This window comes from Acomys russatus, chromosome X (assembly GCF_903995435.1).
Source record: "Acomys russatus chromosome X, mAcoRus1.1, whole genome shotgun sequence".
Taxonomy (NCBI): Eukaryota; Metazoa; Chordata; class Mammalia; order Rodentia; family Muridae; genus Acomys; species Acomys russatus.
In genome coordinates, this window is record NC_067169.1 from 88,561,946 (window position 1) to 88,580,723 (window position 18,778).

At 37.7% G+C, this 18,778-nt stretch overlaps 1 long non-coding RNA gene across 4 annotated transcripts in view; it reads right to left on the minus strand.

Annotated features, from left to right (window-relative positions):
- LOC127185696 (uncharacterized) overlaps positions 1 to 18,778 on the minus strand; it is a 32,050-nt gene that overhangs the window by 5,943 nt on the left and 7,329 nt on the right. Inside the window, exon 1 of one of the 4 annotated variants that reach the window (XR_007830210.1) lies at positions 10,522 to 10,661. The exons of the other annotated variants lie outside the window; for them this stretch is intronic. This is a non-coding gene — a long non-coding RNA (uncharacterized LOC127185696). Of the gene's footprint in view, positions 1 to 10,521; positions 10,662 to 18,778 lie in introns of those variants that run through there. 4 annotated transcript variants of the gene reach the window in all.

Here is an 18,778-nt window from a genome sequence, read left to right on the forward strand (position 1 = left end):
CTGAACTTCCATTTTGTGCTCAATGCTGAAAATAGACAAGGCACAATATTTCCTGCTCTGAGTTCTATTTATGGAGCTAAGGCAAAGAAATAAGTATTATAAGACATGTTTTTCGCTTGTTACCAGTAGAAAGGTGAATTGGTACAATCATATTTGGAGGCGATGTGGCTGAGATTACAAGTCCTCAGCTTTAGACATTGTGGAAACTGAGTTATAGCTGGGCACATAACCAGGCAAAATGAAGACCCATATTTCAAGATGGTATTTCAGAGTGTCCTTTCAGGTCCATAAACTGTTATTAAAGTTCATGAGTAAGAGATGCAAATGGCAGGAATATCTATTATCCACAAGTGTGGCCTTTAAAGAGCATTGACCTTTCCTGCCCTTCTCATCTTTCTTCATCCTACATACTAGAGAACGGTCTTGGTCCAGAGCTTCCTTTGATCATGCAGATGAGTGGAACACCTCAAGCATGGTAGAACAACTAGTTCGCTGAGGCACAGGGCCACTGTTGACCTCCGGCAAAGAAGCTATGAACTCTTCATGCTGCTCTGGACTCACTAGCCCCAGGTAGTCATATGAAATCAAAGCAAGATTTTTTTTTTATTTCAACAGAACCTGTAACTCAAAGGTCAAACTAAATGGCACTTTGGCAATGTGTATGAAAGTGTTTCAAAGCTTACATTAATATATCCTCAAATATCCAACGACTTTTAAAAAATCGCATATACAGAGTCACCGCTCATTTTCTGTATAACCTTAGTATCTGAACCTTGCATAGAATTCTTGTGAAGAGTCTCAACTAATTAGCATGTGCAGCACTTTCCTTCTTTGAAGGTCTCATACATACTCACCCTATAAGAATCCATATATAAACACCAACCTACTTCCAAGCATATGGCCACCATATTTGCAAGTGACAAAATCCATTATGACAACATTCCAATGTTCCCGTGTTCCTCTTTGAGTTTTTTCAAGAGGTTTTCAAAGTCCTGAGGTTGTAAACAAGAGGCAATACATACTGAAAGAACTTCTCTGGCTTTTTGGCAGTGCTGCTGTTATGATGGCGCTCATATAGCTTTCATTCTGTTCCGCATCCATGGGTCCGCACTATTCCAGCTTATCCAATATGCTTTGAGTAATACTACAAATTATTGGAGTTCATTTGCTGTTGGTGAATCAATGTTCCTTCTATCAACAGTATGATCTATTCTTCTTGCAAAATTGCTAGATAAAGAAATGTAGCTCATTCCATAACTACAATTTAATCACTGGTAGATAACCAAAGTCAAAGTGACCTTGAAGGGGAGATTACTTGTTGTAAGGCTGAGCCAAACTCTTACTACCATCCCGAGAGCATCTGAGTCTAGTTGCAAAAGTCAACCATAATTAGGTCTGTGTACTGTTCATTCAGACAGAAGAGACTTGGAGAGTCATTGAAGTATCTAACCATATGTCCCAGGTACTTTTTTATGTGATACTGTTCTAATTCAGGGGGTAGTGGGAAGAAGCTAGAGGTCATAGCCTGAAGAAGACTACATAATTGGGATTCTACATGTGCATCTATAGGGAAGTGATTATCTATGCTGTGCAAAGACTTTCTAGTATGACTGTTTTGTGGTTACCATTATTCCTATCAACAAACCCTCAACCATGCTCCATTGTAAACTGGGTAAACTCATTGGTTCCCCAGAACACGCTTTGGAGAATCGCACTTCGGTTTATCGTTGGAACTTTGGGAGAAGAGGTAAACATTGTTCACAATACTTGTAGTTGAATTATACCTCCAGAGACTATGGTTCATCTTTGTTTGAGTAACCAATGAGTTGTTTACAATGCATGTTACCACCTAGCCTTCCAAACCACTTCACCCCTTGAATGAAAGTGGACACCCTTCTAAGCCCCCTCCCGCATTTACTTGAAACTAACTATACGTAGACAGTGAGACAAATATACAGAATTAAAAACATATAGTTGCCTCCTCTCACTCTACTTTCACCCCAGCTTGTGTTTTTAAGTATTGCCAATGATCACTTTTCAGCTTGAAAGCTTTCAGTTCACAGACGTATATTTCTTTTCCCAATCTATGAACCGTATTTTTGCCTTATTTGTATCTTTATTTCATTCAAAGCCACCTTACATTGTCCCATCATAACTTTGAAAAATATGGAGACCTTTTCTTTTTTGAAGAGAATAAAGAGGGGAAGTGGATCAGGAGGGGCAGGGAGAGGGAGAAGTGGCAGGAGGGGAAACTGAGGTTGAGATGTAGTTTATTAAGAAGACTCTATTTTAAATAAAAAATTAAAGAAACATATGGCATTCCTTACACTCAACCATGTTCATAGCAGCCTTATTCATAATAGCCAGAATATGGAAACAGCCTAAGTGTCCCTCAGTAGAAGAATGGATAAAGAAACTGTGGTACATATACACTATGGAATACTACTCAGCTATTAAAAACAAGGAATTCCCGAAATTTGTGGATAAATGGATTGAGCTAGAAATGATCATAATGAGTGAGTTAACCCAGAAGCAGAAAGACTCAAATGGTATATACTCACTTATATCTGGACACTAGCCCACGGGGCATATCCCGTGAAAGTCTTAACTTATCAGGAAAGTGGGACAGAGGGGAGGACATCCTATTGGGACTCTAGGTGAGAGAAATATGGGAGAATAGGAAAATAGAAGGAACCAGAAGGTCCTAGAAAGCTACAAGAAGAACATTATGAGGGCCGGATTTGGGCCCAGGGGTCCCGCTCAAACTATGGCTCCAGCCAAGGACAATACAGCCGTAAACTTCAAACCCCTACCCAGATCTAGCCAATGGACAGGGCATTCTCCACAGTTGAGTGTAGAGGGGGGACTGACTTTCACACATACTCTGGTGTCCCATATTTGACCACATCCCCTAGATGGGGAGGCCTGGTGGCACTCAGAGGAAGGATAGCAGCCTACCAAGAAGAGACTTGATACTCTATGAGCATATGCAGGGGGAGAAGGTCCCCCTCTGTCACAGTCATAGGGGACGGTAGTAGGGGGAAAAATGAGAGAGAGGGAGGAATGGGAGGATACAAGGGATGGGATAACAGTTGAGATATAATATAAATAATTATAAATAATATAATAAAAATAAAATAAAAAAGAATCATATGACATTCCTATGTAAATCTGCTTCTCCTATTTTCTCTGTGCCTGTACCTCAGTGGGTAATGACTGATGAAAGGAGTCTCACTGTAGATGAGTTCCATGGTAAATATATAACATTCAAGGTTAAATTAGCCCACAGTAGTACTCAAAAACCTTACTACCTATCTCTGTACAGATTCCTTTAATTGTTTTTCATTATGAAGCATTACTCTCATTAGTCCTCTTATTCCCCTTCATCCCCCACATGCTAAACACATGTCCTTGAATTTTACATGAAAAGCAAAATTGAGGGTGAAGGAGATGGTTTCAGCAATAAAGTGCCTGGTGTGCAAGCATGTGGACTTGAGTCTGGATCTCCAGCATCCATGTCACATTTGGGCATCGTCATACATGTCTATAACCTTAGTAAATGAGTTGGGGAGCAGAGACAGGAAAAGCCCTGAAGCTCATTGTATAGACAAACTGGTGAGCTCTGGGTTTGGTGAGAGACCCTGCCTCAAAAGATAAGGTGGAAAGCATTTTTTAAAATTTTTTATTAATTCATTCTTGTTACATCTCAATGATTATCCCGTCCCTTGTATCCTCCCATTCCTCCCTCCCTCCCATTTTCCCCTTACTCCCCTCCCCTATGACTGTTCCTGAGGGGGATTACCTCCCCCTGTATATGCTCATAGGGTTTCAAGTCTCTTCTTGGTAGCCTGCTATCCTTCCTCTGAGCGCAAGCATTAATGCAAGATACCTAACATCAAACTCTGGCCAACACATGCATGTGCATAGCACACATACCCATGTACTTACATGAACATATATACGACACACAACAAAAAAAAAACCCCTGAACTTATCAAAGTCAACAGTTCCTACATCTTTCCAGTTTGCAAGAAGATTCTTCCTTTGTTTCCCCTGGTCTTTTGTTGTTGTTGTTGTTGTTGTTGTTGTTGTTGTTGTTGTTGTTGTTATAAAGAAAATATATTTCCACCTTCTAATGTAAAGTCCTAATATGTGCTCACATTTGTTGATGCTGCCTGGACTATTACAATAGATTCTTTCATTCTTTCTTGGTGCTGCTGGAGGTGGAAACTGAATAGCTTCTTAATATACATCTCAGAATTTACTCTATGCCTTATGCCATCTCTTTCCACATTGTAAGTAAAGTGTACATAGTTGGTATGAAAATGTGCATGTAGTTATGTAACTTCCAAGCTAAGAATTATCCATAGTTCCCTTCTTATTATAGGATTGAGGAATGAGGATCAAAACCCTTGCTTTGGTACTCAAGGCTGTAAACATTACACACCTGGCTAGGTCTTCAGCCACTTCTTAGGAACTGGTGTGTTTGTGTTCTACACTGAGACTACAAGGACTATACATGTTTTTTTGTTTTCCCAAAGATTCTTTGGCAAGTCGTCAGACTTCCAATGTAAGGCAAAGTTGCCAATGAATTATTATAATATCTTTATGCCTCCAAAATATAAGTCACCAGTAAGACTTTTAAATTGTAGAAATACCAGACTTATCAGGGAAAGATGTGGAGAGAAAAGCATGTATCTATTGCAGCAGAGCTTAACTCTTTGTGAAGATTATCTTAAAATACACAGATCATCAACACATTTTAAAACTACATAGGGATGAGGTGTTTTGATTTTCTCTGCATCAAAGAGCATGAATCACCTGAAGATTATGAATACTCAAAACATGAGAGCAATTCGTCATCATTTTTCCTGTTGAACTATGACACTTTAATTTCCCATGCCCTCATTCTACATGCCAGTATACATTCCTTCCACTTACTTACCCTCACTACAGTTGCATCAGAATATATCTCATACTAAAGTGTTTTTAATCTTTACTTTAAACTCCATCTGTATCATGGCAGATTTTCTGCAATGCCCATAATGCTAGCCTTCAGAGTCTCTTGTTTGAGCAACTACTATAACCTTCAGATACATTTTCCAACTTTAGAAACATCAAAATCAGACCATTCTCCCTATTATAGTTGGTGTAATCTTTGAAAAAGCTCCAATATGTTAAAACTCACCCCATGACTGCCCACAATTTTATTGAATGATTTATAGTGATAACTCTCCATTGATTTGCTTCTCTAAGAACCTCGCTACAGTGACGTTTAATCTCCAGAAGAGTATTGTGGGATACATACTGATAGAATCACATTTGACTACTAAAGTAACTTGAAGCAGTGTCTTTGAGATGGCTTTAAGCTTTAGGCTGCTACTGTCTCTCATAAGATAATATACAAGATATATGTAATTGTATTTAACAGTAATGATTAAAGAGGAAAAGGCTTTGAATTTGAGAGGGAATTGGAGCAATGGGAGGAGTTTGAGGCAGAAGAGAAGGGTACAAATTATGTAATTTCAGTACCTGTGAATGCAATTTAAAAAAAAAAAAAAAAACAACGCACAATTTTAAGAAGGAATATACAAAACATTCAGTATGGCAATGGAAGCTTTTCACTCTTTCTGCCCTACTGGCAAGTTCAGTCTGATCTCCTGCATTTAGGTTTTGAAAATTAGGACCTTGTTTTGTCTCTAAGCCTTTGCCCAAGCAATGTCATTAAGATCAATTATGATTTACCAAACTCCGCTTTTAATAGATTATTGATGAAATTTAGCAGAGATAGTCGAGCCTTATGTATACCTTTTGTACTGGTGTTTTCTTATTCTGGTGATGATAATGATGTTGTAAACAGACCCTTGTTGCCTCCATTTGGGTATCAAACTATGGAAACAATGGTCCCCGTGGGGTTGAAATTTCCCCAGAAATCTCATGATGGAAAAAGGAAAAGGCTGAATGAAGCCTGGTGCCAACCACAGGAGGAACTTATCTCCGAGAAAGAAACTTTACATACTTCTAATGACCTGACAGATCATCCTGCAGGAGACACTAAAGCCCAGATAAGGATGGTTCAGTAATTGATAAGACCACACCTTAACCAGCACTGCTTAATTACACATACCTTTTTGCCTTCTGTTTAAAATTAAACCTCCTGTCAGGACCCAAAAGATAGACTTGAAGTGGGAAGGGGAGGCATAAATTTTTGTTCCTCTTGCAATTGTAATAACCATCGAAGAAATATTTTTCTGTTCATTATTACTTGTCTCTTTAATTGGCCTACTGAGGGCAGGTGGCCAAGCCTTGATTGTAGGCTACCAGGGACCAGGCTCTGATTTTAACTCTGGTAAGACTTGCTCTTCCAGACTGAAGTATGCACATCTCCTCTGTACTCTGTACTAAGCCATAGAGAAATAAAAATCTACATTTTTTTAAAAGCTCTCTTCATTTAGTAAAGTGAACAACCTCTTCAAACGGTAAGTATGTGGGCTTAGAGAGATGGCTCAGCAGTTAAGAGTAATGACTGCTTTCAGAGAGGATGAAGGCTTCATTCTCAGTACCTATATGGTACATAATAATCTGTAACTCGAGTTTTGGAGATCCAACTCCCTTTTATGTGCCCCCATGGGCAAGGCGTGCAGGCAAAACACCCATACACATGAAATAAAAATAAATTTGTTTCTTGAATTCTCATTCTCCCCTGTTTCAAGAAGATACCTGGGGTTATCATTCCTTACCTAACAGGATATCCTGCCCTCCATTGACAGAACACAAATTGGCAATGCCAAAAGCAAAGCCCAGAAGAAAGACATGGTGCTTGAGTGTCAGTAAAGTTCTTAAGGGAAGATGTGAAATTCTTTTTAGAATACTGAGAGAAGAAAGTGTCGTATGCTTAATTCAAAAAGGTTTCAGAGGTCTGGTGAGTGAAAAGTGACAGGAAAAACATGGAACCACTCAGTATTAGATGACAATGGGATAGGGACGGTGTAAAATCAGCTTCTTTTGCTTCAGTGTACTAGACCGTAGGCAGGAGGGACATGATCTCAGTATGATCCATTCTCCTAAGCACAAAATAGGATTGGCAGAAGAAAATATAAAACAGAAAATTCCAGCATGAAACAAAATGGCAGACTGGAGAGTAGATCAAAAAATAATGGAAGACTAATGATCAATAATCAAAGGAGACTTACCAGATGTTGAGGGTCATCTAAGGCTTCAAATGTTTGTATAACATAGAAGTAAGTGCAACTATTAACTAAAGTTGTAAATTTTACTTTCCTGGAAGAATGTTGACTATAAGATAGCTTAATAAACATTTTAAAGTGGAAGCTTCTTACACACCCACATTTGTTTGTGCTCCAGATTCACACAATGGCTATTTGTAAAATGATGTGGTAAAGTTCAGAAAAATAATAAGCACTTAGAAGCCCATAGGACAGGCAAGTACTCAATATGATCTTGGGAGCTGTGGTCCAGTGAGAGGCATTAAAGAAACTGGGATGTAATCTGTCTCACAGATGAGAAGGAAGTATTTGCCAGCAAGATGAAGCCAAATTAGGGGGAAATGATGTGTCCTCAATGTGAACTGATTATGCAAATGCCAAGAAGAGATAAAACTTAACACATTCAGGGATCTGTGGTGATTTGTTTGGCTATGGTATAAGATGTACATAGGCATGCCTTTGGGGCCATCTTCTAAGACTTGGATTTAATCCTAAGGATTAGACGTAAGTACTGAAAAGAGTTAAAACCTGAAGGTTCTATGATGCTTTGGAATTGAAAACATGGATGACATTTTAAATTTGAACAGATAAAAGGCTATTTTTTTCCTTTAATACAGAACAAAAAGCAAAAATAAAGATGAAATGAATGGCTCTATTAAAAATAAGTGTTTCAAAAAATTCAGCCATACCTGATAACTTTTAACTTCTATGTGAAATAAGAGGCAAGATTGCCTCGTGAAAATAATGAGTATCTGCTGAATAAGAGTTTTTAAAAAGAGAGAAAATGGCTCGAGACATGGCTCCTTCCTATTGCACTTGGGTAGCACAAGACATAGGGTCAAGGGGAGACAGGAGGACAGTAAGAAGGAAGGAGAACGAGAGTGAGAAAGTAAGGGGGATGGATGGAGGGAGGCAGGAAGGGAGGGAAAGAAGGAAAGAAGGGAGGAAGGAAGGAAGGGAGGGAGGGAGATTTTCATAGCCACCAAAGAGGATGTGAAGGAGTTGAGGAAAATCCAGATGCATCACAGACGGTAGGTGATGTTTTCCTCATTAGTATCAATTCATTCTTCAGATCTCAGCTGAGGTCTCACCTGCAGAAGCTACAGTTGGGGCCCCTCTACTTCATGCATTTGAAGTCCAGGCTATCTTTCCTGTAGAGGCTTATCATAATGTTAATCTTATATTAATTCGTGAGATCATCTGATTAATATCTACTCCATACCCATATCTCACCATCGTATAGATTAACCTTTAGTTTCCCATCACTAAAATATATAGAACATTAATTTCCTCCTGTATTGCCATGTGTTCCACATGCTATGGGTATTATACTAAGTGACCGAACATATGCTTTACTCAAGAGGAAAATGAAACTCTGAGATTCCACTTGTCATGTACGATTTCAAGAGCTAGTACAAGGAGAATTCAGTTCAGATCTACACAAATCCAAAATCTGAACTCCTTCCTCACGTCTACCCTGCTTCCATAGGCAGGAGGCAGTTCATAACTAAACTATCTTAGGGTTATATGCTTTTCAAAGATCCTGTCTGGGCTTCCTGGCTTATAAGAAAACCAAAATGCACAAATGTCTTACATCCAAATAAATGACTTTAGAAGTAAAATGTTTTAGAAAGTTACAATTACAATCCAATGATGATAATATTAACTGCAGGTACCTGTCCTTATTCTCCCAAGTAATAGTGTATAGTTATCTACAATCTGACTCTATGTGACGTTGTACATCCATATCTCTAGCATAGGTTTTAGTCACACTGACAAAATGTACAGTGTGATTCCAAAGAGCTTATCTTTTCAACACTGCATCAGAGCGACCATGGAAACAGTGTGGAATAATGGAAAGAGCCGTATCAATCTGAGCAAGGTACTTCAGCTCTTTACATCTGTATATTCGTAGAAAAATAATAGCACTTGTTACCATACAGCTTATGAAATGATTAATGAAATAATGCCTACAAAACAACTTTGACACATTTAACATAATAATCCAATTTATTTTTTTCTTCTGCGTCTTTTATATCCAGGGGCCACTTCCTATGAATTCCTTGAAATACCCCAGAAGCAAGAAATACCCCGAAGCAAGAAATACCCCAGAAGCAACCTATTCCACTTCCACTCTTGCAAAGTTGTAGCAAGAACAACAAGAAAAAATATCCTGAGTGCAGTTTTCAGTCACTGCTAGAATATTGGCATTATAAGAACTTCTGTCTCTTCTTTGATTTGTCTCACTGTGTAAGTAATCATATTAACAACTAGGTCACCTCTCATAGTACCAGGCAGACATGGGTTGAATATCTGGCTTACTTTACAGAGGAAAAAAATTAAGTAAAGCTACTTGACAGGCATATTTGGGGAAGACCTAAACAAAACCTCCGTTCTTTGTTATTAGTTCAGTGCTATCACCAATAGAAACATCAGCAATACCAATACTAATGCATTAATATTATTCTTGTGTCTTAAATTCAATATAATATTCATGTTCTCAGTACATTATATACATGTATAAAATATTATAATGAAACCCACTATTTTGTACAATTAATAAATGCTATCAACATGGAAAGAAAATAGCAGCTTAAGCTCTTGGCCTTGATGTCCTGGTTTTATGTGCTCTCTTGCTTACAAAAAACAAAACTAACATGGAAAAGAAACATAATTGAAAGCAACTGCAATGTACAATGTGACTGGCATATTTCAGTGTTGACTATTAATATTTATTTTGCAGGGAAAATATTAGATGCTACTGCATTTTATAGCCAAGGTGGTGAAACTAGAGCTTCTATCTTCATAACTCTATTATACATGCAATCAGAATATATGAATAAATGAGGCCACGCATATAGAGTATGTGCATATTCTCTGAAATGAATCAAAACATCAAAAGTAGATCATTTTTTGTAGGGAATCTCTATGATTGTATCTTAAAATAAAAAAGTTTTTGCAAGTTGGGACCTTCTGCTTTATTCTAAATTAATCACATAAAAAAATGTCTCAGAGAGCTCTAAAAAGCAAATATTTCCAAAAAACCACTATTGCTTAAAAGAGGTAAGACTTTATAGAAAAGATTATTATCTATAACTTAATAATAGTATAGCTCATTTTAATTAACTTCATTCAAACATGTAGAATTTTTCTAACACACACACACACACACACACACACACAAATGATTCATGTGCCCTTTAAGAAAAGATGATTAAAGCAAAATAAGCAATTACTCAAAACAGATTATTTCTCATTACCACATATCATACCCAAATGAAACTTCAAGACTTACTCTATGTGAATAATGTGTCCAGATATAATGAAATTCTTCTGAAACACCACTGAAGTCTGTCTCAAGGAACAGCTTCTAAGCTTAATGTGTTTTAAATGACCTTAGAACTAAAGCCTCTATTTAAGTAGGAGGAGCCCAAGCTTTAGCCGCAAAAAGTACCAACTATCATGAGAAAATTTGCATTCAAAGCAAATCAGCACTCAAAGTTATATTTGCTTAAAAATTCTCGGAGGAAATTATATCTGAATGACTTTCCTTTTTAATTACTTCCTGATATAGCCTCTTACTATGCCTATGTTATTCTTCTATGTGACTCACCCCACTACAAAACAAGAGATAATCTAAAGGTAAGTTTATGATTAATAAGGTCATGTTTTCTCAGCATATACTATGCAAAGGCATCATTGTTTTCAGTGTTAAATAACTTTAAGCAGAAAAAGAAGAGTCACAAAACCTGGATTCAATTCTATGATGTAGCTTCATAGTCAGCTCTGGAATCTTATGCGGTTTCCTTAGCTCTCTTGGGACTGTTTGGGGGGAAATTCACAGGCTGATGGTGTGCTTCAGTGGTACAATGTATGCTCAGCATATGCAAGGTAGTAAGTTCATTTCGAAGCACCCAGAAAAAAAAGAATGAAGAATAAAATGATTGAACGGGCCGTTAGATGTCATCCATTTTGTAATTCCTTGGGTAGATAGGTACACTTTCTTTAGTGATGTACTCACTGACAAGGTGTCCAGACTCCAGTAAATAATCACTCCTCATGGTCCTGTAAGCAACTAAACTCAATTGAGTCAGAGACAGAAGAACAGAGGCAAGGAGGAGGATGGGGGATGGAGGGAGGGAGGGAAGGAGGGGGAAAGGAGGGAGGGAAGGAAAAAGAAGAAGAAAACGACAAAATATGACAGTGGAAAGAGGGTTGGTTAGAAGAGGAAGGGGGTAGAAAGTGGGAAAGACAAGGAAGGACCATGGGAGTAGTATGTTCAAAATGATATATGCATGAAAGTGTCATATTGAAACACATTGTGGTGTATAATTAATATATAACAGCAAACACATTTTACTGTCAAGTCATTTAACATTCTATTTACACAAAAACTGCCTCTTCACTTTGCCTAGGAAATGGTCCTTTATGATTGAGCTAGGGGTGGAGCTTTCATACATGAGTATCAAAGAGCCTGCACTTGATGATGTTCAACATCATAAAACAAATCAAGGTTCCTATATCTTTGGGGGCATTCAGGACAGGGTTTCTGTGTGTAGCCATGGTTGGCCTGGAACTCATAGAGATCTGCCTGCCTCTGTCTCCCTGAGAGCTGAAATTAAAGGTGTGTGCCAGCTTCTTATATCTTACGTACTTCAAATTGATGGAAAATAGAGAATGTATAAAATTCCTTTCCTTTCTAAAAGCCCTGGTATTATATTTATTAATATAATTATACAATAATATAATTAATATATTACATTGTATTCTTGGTATTATAATTAAAATTCATTAAGTGTCATGCATTTTTTTCACTGAAAATTTATCAAATATTATTTCTTACAACAGAGTGAGATTTTATTTAAATCCAGATAAAATTAAGAAACTTTTAGGCTAGCACTCAAATTTCCTTCACCCTATAAATCTCTACAGAGGCTTTCTCTGCCTCTGATTTGATTTCCGTGTTCCTGAATCACACAAAGCCCTAAAAAGCCAGAATATTTATGATGCTTTCTCAGGTAGAAGAGAGGCTCTCAATGATGAATTCCAAATGAGAACTAATTAATTTTGGAGTATTCGCCAAAGCAAGAGCACTCCAATGGATAAAAATCACATTCTTTACTTTGGAATGAACATTCAGAATGTATAGGTAAGATATATTTATGGTTGTGAGCCTAGCCTTTAACGGCTGAGCCATCTCTCCAGCCCAAGATATATTTATATTAAAGTGGTAATTAAACAAAGGTAAGTTGTTGAGAGGGATATGTGTAGTCTTCTCTTCATTAAAAGTATACATTGTATTCCAAGATGGATTTCTTCCCTCAAATGTCCTTTTATTTGCTTCATTTGCAAAGTTAATGTTTTCCTGTAATATTTTTGGAGACAGGGTCTCACCATGTCGCCCTAGGTGGTCTCAAACACACACCCCTCATTCATGTGGTAGACTTCAGAGAGCAGAATTTGCAAGTTTGCCTCCAGCCTATTGTGTCTCTAGGTTTGAAGTTAGAAAGACAGAGAGACTCCAAATTAGAGAGTGTGACATTTGCTTTCCAGACATCAACTGATCTGGCTGTTTCGCAATCATTTTTTGTCAGAAATTACTTATCAGACCTCTGTGTGAGAGTTTAGTGTCAGAATTTGCTGACATGAAAAATAAATAAAAGGAAATCTAGATTGAGCCTTTCCTTTCTTCCTGAGACTGCAATTTCAATAAACTCCAGGAAGTTTTCCTCATGCTTCCTGCTTCCTGTAAATCTTTTGGCAGCTGTAGAAACATCACCAGGCTATAACTCATGTTCACTACCACAGACCCAGCTTTGTGGTGTTTGGTGTCTTGCAATAACACAGTGCCTGTAATAATAGATATATAAACCATTAGTTAGATTTGGTTAACGAGCTTCTGTTTTAAATACTAATGTTCTATGCTTCTGTTGTTGAAGTCAACGAGACAATCCCTTTTCTCCTCATTAGACAGCTCCATTGGTAAAAGCATGGGCTAGGCATTGCTGCTTCGTGTGAAGGGAACTGCACCAAAAGACAGTTCATTTAATTTCCCTAAATGTTCTGTTTCAACCTTGTCTAGTGATGGGGATGCATATATGATTACACCATAGAACATATGACTCTGCTTCAGATAAAAAGCATGTTGTAACTTCCGAGAAATAGAAAACTGAGGAGCACTGAGTGAGAGATCTCAGTTTTGTTTTGTTGTTTTGTGTTGTGTTGTTTTAAGGTAGAAAGAAATAGGGAACAGATACTCAGTGTCAATCTCTGGGCTCCACACATACATGTATAGCAATGCTGCTGCATAAACACATGCATCACACATGTACACAGACACACACACTTTTAAAAATCAGCCTAATTAATAACCATGTTTCTCAGGATTGACACCTACTTTTGAGCTCTCTCTATTCTTTCTGAGCTACTGTAGATCTTATATAAAATGATTGACTTTATCTCTTTCTTCATGTAATGTTCTATAACTCCAACTACTCTGTTCACCACCAGAACAGAAATGGTTAGTTTTAAACTGCTCTTCAAATGAGGTTATAAGCAAAGACTGCACAGTTGTTACTTCATGTCCATTAGCACTTGGTTCAAGGATCCCTGAGGATATCAGAGTTCCCAGATGCCCCAGCCCTTACATCAAATGGGGTAATGCTTGCTTAGAGTCTATGTATAGCATCCCAAATCCTTTCAGCCATTTCTAGATTTGTTGTATTACCTAATATAAGGACATTTCATGTACGCAGCTGCTATACTATACCTTTTAAGGGTATAAGAAAAACACTTCTGCACATATTTAGTACAACTTTATTTTCTGTGTTTGATCCAATCCCAAAATATGGAGCCTATAGATAACAAGGCTTCACTGCACCTAATGCTTCAATGCGTTATTTTGTTTTCAAGGTTAAGAGGTATTAAATAGACAGAAAAAGAGAGAGGGGCAAGAAAAGAAAAGGAAACACGATTGCATTGTATGCAAGGTTTATAACAAAAATTTAAATTCAGTAACAATGCCAAAACATCCATGTAAAAATACTCTGTGAGACAGAGGGTATTATTTTGCAGTAGTAAATCTGTGATCTCCTCCACTACCAAATCCAGTAGAGAGAGTCCAGCGCTAACTTTACCGGGAAACCCACTTGACCCGGAAAATACAGTTGGCAACAAGAGGGGCCTATCCTCCAGTGGTTTTTCAGAAGCAGGAATTAGCATCAAACAGGTGTGAAAGCAAACAAGAAAGGTAGGCAGTGCTAGGCTGTTTCCCTTCACTCCCACTCACTGCACAGCTACAGGGCATCCAAATTCTAGGCACCAGAGAGACGAGTCCAATGCTACGACATTTGGTTTGAAGTCAAGTTGGAGGGATGGAAACTAGAAAGTATTGAGTGTTTCCTTCGCAATGTTAGGTATGCTGATTAGATATTACCAGGCAAGGAGGATAGTAGTGCTGGACACCTTTCAGAACCAATGGCCTGTATATCCAAGAACTGGCACTGCAGGGCTCTACTCACAGGTTGAAGGAATGAAAACCAATATTCTTTCTTGCCTTGAGTGAAGATATGACCCCCTAAACTGCTCTGAAGTTCATTCCTAGGCTGCTATCTAAAGCTGCTTCCAGGAGTGCAAAATCATATAGGGTTATCATCTAGCAGGGGTCCTTCTCATCAAGAACAAAGGCGTGAGATCCCACCCTTCTCCTGGAACAGGCAATGCAAGTGTGCCTGTCAGTCATTCAGAGAAGAAAACGCTCCTCAGGAAAGGTGTCTTGTTCTAGAAAATTTAGAACTATTAAAGTCTTACTAAAGTCAGGCATGCTGGTGCATGCCTGTATTCCCAGCACTCAGAGAGGCAGAGGAAGGGAGATCTCTGTAAGTTCAAGGCCAGCCTGGTCTACAGAGTGAGTCCCAGAAAGCCAAGGCTTCTTAAATGGGGCTGGAGAGAAGGCTCAGAAATTAAGAGGACTGGCTGCTTTAGAGGACTGGGGTTCAATTGCTAGCACCCACATGGCAGCAATAGACTGTCTGCACCTTCAGTCCCAGGGGATCTGATGCCATTCTGTGGTCACCTCAATCATCGGGCACACATAGTATGCAGACTAAAAATGTGCATGCAGACCAAATGCCAATAAACACACAAAGAATAGGTTTTTTTTCTAATTCTACCAAAGTGTAGAGCCAGAGAACATTCCGTTTGACCATAGACCACTCCCACACCTTCAGAGTGTGCTTTCCTCTACTCTACCTGCCTTTGAAGCTATGGTCTGACTGTATCTTAGGGATGTTTTGCTGATGAACACAAGGATCAGGAGGCCCAAGTGAGATCCCTTTGATAAGACCAATCAACTGTAACAGAGAAGAGCATTTGCATCTAAAACAATCCAGAAGAGAAAGCAAGTAACTCCACCTGTGTCAGGAAGATGATGAGCATCTTCAAGCAGAGATGCTCTGGAGCATGAGCCCAGTAGTGTTGAGATAAATTGCAAAGTACTTTTAAAAAAACATTGAGATTTTTGCCTTGTTCTCTGCCAAAATCCCTTGCAGTTTTATGAGGGAGAGAAATGAGATTGGTTAACTTTTGGTGCTGTTCAGAGTCATTTAGGAAGTCAGTAAATCCAAAACTGTCTTTACAACTATGGCAAAAACCAGGCATGTGTAGTACATGCCTTTAATACCAGAACTTGAAAGGCTAGTAAATCTCTGTGAGTTCAATGCCAGCTTTGTCTATTTAGTGAGTTCATGGCCAACCGGAGCTATGAAGTGACTCTCTGTCTCTAAAAATAAAAGACCACAAAACACCTATGGCTGACAAAAGGTCTCCCCACTTGCATATCTCCTCTTAGCCACACAAGCTGTGTTAGCATTCAATGCTCAGCTTCCCAAATGATGGCTGCATTTTCCAACTCCTTCCCATCTTGACATGATTATATGGTTATAAAGTAGACAATAATATGCAAAAAAGCTAAGTGTGTAATCTTTGGACCAGGCTTTAACAAGAAAATCACACATCCTCTGTCCCTTTTCTACGCAATCAACAGCTATGACCTCGATATGATGGTAGAAACCATATTTGACCACATAGGCAATGTCAACATACTGCAAGATGGCAGAGTGGCAAAATAAAATGATCTTGAGCATGTGGTGACCTGTAGTAGTGTTGTCTGTTTACATTTTCATCTTAATCTGATGTCTCTGTATTATAAAGGACTACTGTCCCTTAACTAATATTGAAATAAGTCTGTGTTAAAAAGAATGCACATTACAATTAAGACACTGCTCTTAACAAGGATATCTGCATATGAAATCCAGAAAGCAAAGACTGTACTAAATGTAAAAGAAGACTATAGATGTTTTAAATCTACTGAGGCTATAGGCTTTATTGCTTTTGCTTTTGTTTTGATGGTCCATTAAACCTAGCAGAGCAATGATTGCCTACTGTGTTATTTCTTCAAATTAGACCCTGACTGGGCTTCCACATGTCTCTTTCCTTTGTATGTAATTCTGTTATGGAAAGAAATAGTGTGTCACTTGCCTCTATAAGTTCCATTCCTAGACTACATATTCTGTATGTGTTTAATTAATGTACCTGTATTCTCATCTTCATTTAAAAAAAAAACCTCTTGTATAAGTAAACTTTATTCTGATGGTGCAAATAACCACAGGTCAAAAGTAAACATTACAGAATGGGCAGCAACAAACTTGTGCTGTAAATACTATTACAGTAGAGGGGAACGTCCTGTGAGTTTTAGTAGCTCACTGAGACTATGGATACTATGAACACCTTATGGAAACTTTGTTCTCTCCTATATATACATATCAATGATGAATTTAATTTACAAATTAGGTACAGTGAGAAGATAGTAACAGTAATGATAAGTAGAGTAATGTAACAATATACATTATAAATGTGGTCTTTCTTGACATGTTTGTATTAAACTTTAATCACATTTCTTCTTATCAGCAGTTGGTGCTGGTGATAGATTAGTGAATTTATGAGAAGTCACATCTCAGATAAGAGAAAGAATACTATCTTGGCATTCCTATTACTCGGAAGAGAAATTTTGGGCACCAAAAGTTCAACATTTAGCAAATGGAACTCAGGATTGTTTATCATCAAAAGGTACTTTCCTTGCTCCAACACAGTCAGCCACACTATCTTCCAGAAACAGCCTGGCAGTATACAGAATAGCAATGGAAAAAAATAGGATTTGTATCTTAAAAAGGAATGAATTAGTTATAAATAATAAAGCCAATCTATTTATATGTTTATATTTGTGAAGTTAATGCAAGTTATATCATATGTACAAATACTTTTTCCACTATTTTTTTTTTTTTTGGTTTTTCAAGACAGGGTTTCTCTGTGTAGCCTTGGCTATCCTGGACTTGCTTTGTAGACCAGGCTATCCTGGAACTCACAGGGATCCTCAGCCTGCCTCTGCCTCCCAAGTGCTGAGATAAAAGGTGTACACCTCCACGCCCAGCTTTGACTTTTTTTTTTTTTTTTTACTTTTTCCACTTTTTATCTGGGGTTTATCACATAGCCTAAGCTGTCCCAGACCCCACTGTGCTGCTGCTGAAGACTTTGAAATTTTTATCTGCATGTCTCCAAGTTCTTGCTGCTGCAATTACAGTCATGCACCACCAAACCCAGTTTATGTAGTTCTGGGAGTTGAACGTAGAGCTCTGTGCACTCTAGGCAACACTCTACCAACTAGTTCACAACCCTCCACTTTATGGTGCTTTCTTAATCAGTGAATACTTTCACTTTAAAATTTTTAGCACTAGGACATTTTTAAAACATGTGTTTGACAAAGGTACTTAAAACTAACAAAAACTGCTGTGGAAGTGAAGTCGCTAGGAAATATAAATGTTTCACAACACAACATAAAATATATTAGGACTTTGAAATAGATTACATAATATCAATTACAAGCTAGAAAACTATCTATAAAACACTTTATTGATTATATTTATAAACTTGTTGTTACAAAAATAGCCAAACATACATAAAAGTACATTTCTAAAATGACATTGCACAGGTCTGGGGACAGAGATTTCAATTGGGAAAGTCCTGGGCTCAACCTTGTACATCAAACACAACAAAAAAGAAAACATATTTTCCATTATAAAATGAAATCCTAAACATTCATTCCCTAAGTTGATATTAGATAGCGAACTATTAATATATAATGTGAGATGACCTTCCTATGCTCAATACTCACGAAGGAACCTATTCATAGCATCTTAAGTGGAGCAAGTCTAGAAACCTAGTCTAGTTACTTTTTTAACAGACAAGGAAATCACTGTGTAGAAAGGAGAAACCAAAGGGAGTTAGAGACAAAGATTTATACAGATAAGAATCCATTGTTTATTTGAATCACATCCCGCTGCCTCCTAGCATAAAATACTTTTTAATTTATTTGACTCCTCTAAAAATGATGCATAGAAAATGGGACACCATTTACTCTATAAATTCATTGCAACAAACCAGTCTATTTTTAAGAGTTACCAAATTTAAATATTTTCTACATAAAAATTTTCAGATAC